The sequence below is a fragment of the Solanum stenotomum genome, chromosome 6 (genome assembly GCF_019186545.1).
Source record: "Solanum stenotomum isolate F172 chromosome 6, ASM1918654v1, whole genome shotgun sequence".
Taxonomy (NCBI): Eukaryota; Viridiplantae; Streptophyta; class Magnoliopsida; order Solanales; family Solanaceae; genus Solanum; species Solanum stenotomum.
In genome coordinates this window covers 52294750-52297023 of record NC_064287.1, presented here as the reverse complement: position 1 = coordinate 52297023, position 2274 = coordinate 52294750, and positions in this window count along the sequence as shown.

Here is a 2274-nt window from a genome sequence, read left to right as displayed (position 1 = left end):
AAGAAATTTGGTTGACTAATTGGAATAGAATAAGTAACATGTACTATTTGAAAATAACGTCAAAATTTCTAGAATTCACAATAAATTAACAACTGAAAATATTTATGATTATTCACGTGAATTGAAACATGAATAACCTATATTATTCAAAACTAACACAAAAATACTATAAATCACAACAATTTAATAACTTCAAATATATTTTTAAGAAAACATATAAAAAATCGACTGATCTTCAAATTCCATTTATATCACATAAATTAAAACAAAAAAAATTAATATTTATTGGGCCCATGCTGGCACGGGCACCAAATATCTATCTATATATATATATATATATATATATATATATATATGTGTGTCACAAATGGAAAAGTCCCAATCAAGGAAGCAACATATATCATTTACAAATTACTTAAAAAGCATTAAAAATTACAATAATTACCAAATTAAAATATTTAAAAGCTATATAATAAAATACGTTGACTCTCAGAATTCTATTAGGCTTACATATATTGGGATAGAAAAAATAACACATATCATTTTAAAATTACCAAAAAAGTATTATAAATAATAATAATTAACAACTTAAAATATCTGAAAGACATTTTAAAAGGGTAAATTTTGTAATTTTATCCATATCACATAAATTAGGACAAAGTGACCAGTAATGTACGTTATTTGAAAGTTACATAAAAATTTTATAAATCACAATAATTAATAAATTAAAACATTTTTAAAAAAAATATGAAAATTTGGATGACTCTCCAAATTTCATTTGTGTCACATAAATTGAAACAACAAAAATAACATATATTGGGTCCATTTTAATTTTATTTGTCTTATATTTTTATTTTTTTTATATTTAAAAATTGCGTAAAAATACTATAAATCATGATAATTGACAATATAAAATATGTTTTGAAAAAAAAACAAAAAATTCCACTGATTCTTGAAGTGAATCTATCATAAAAATACCATAAATCATGATAATTGATAACATAAAATATTTCAAAAATGTTATATGTGGGTAGTCTTATTATGCCTTAAATAGCGTCAAAGAAAGTACAGGTTTGTGATAAAAAAAAACTTATTCCTTTATCCACGTAAATAATTGCTTCAAAAACTCGGTTATTAGCCCCAAAACATACCATTTATATTATTGGGCCCATGCATAACACAAGCACTATTATCTAGTATATATATATATATATATATATATATGCACTTAGGGAAAATAGTATTTTGGTGGTTTAGGTTAAAGAATGTTTATTTGATAATACTTAGCAGATTAAATAAAAGAAGGTTAATCATTTGGATTTGGAAAGATTCATTTGCATCTTGGTTAGTCAATGGAGAAATGAGTTTTTAATTAATCGTGACGTGGATTCAAAAAATTTAAGTTTATAAATTTTGAATTTAAAAAAAAATAATTACATATGAAATTTTAAATAAATTATTTATACATATTAAATAAATTTCTTAAAACAAACAATTTTTTTGGCTAAAACTAATTAATTTTTCCGAACCTATAACTAGAAACTCAAATATTATTTTTTTTTAATTTAACGTTATGACGCTAGATATTCTTATGGATGACATATGTCTTGCGTAGTTAACATTTTTTCATAATTAAGTCTTAAATTTAAATTTTAAAATAAATACGATACAAATCTAAATTAATCCATTCACAGAGGTTGTCAGAATATGATAATTAAATCAAGTTATTTTATTTTTATTTTTTATTTTTTTAAAAAAAAAGTAAAATGAAGCTGTTATTTTTGGGAATATTTTGGTACAATGGAATTATTTAAGCCTATGGGTCATTGCTCGTTAGTCGTTACCATCAAAAGTTGTGACAAAATAGTAGATACTATTTATTTATTCTTAACTAAATGTCTCAAATTTTTATTTTAAATATAAAGTTATCTTTAATAAAATATGCCTTAATTAAGAGTACTCCTTAATTAACTCTAAATTAGAACTTTTCGATACGAATTTGAATTAGTAAATTTCAATATTAATATCGAATTCCGGGTGATAACAAAAAAAAAAAAAACTAGTGAAGAAAGCTATTGCTCCCTTTTGTCCTAACATAAAATATGAGAAGTGAGTCTAAAAATAGTTTCAATCTTTTTAATTTGTGACAAGTCACTTTCAACAAAGAAGGTATCCAAGGGAAAAAAATGTCCAAAAGTACAATAATTAAATATAAACCTTTAGTAAGAAATTAAATGTCAAATTATTAAACCTTTGAATTTTAGATTATTCTTT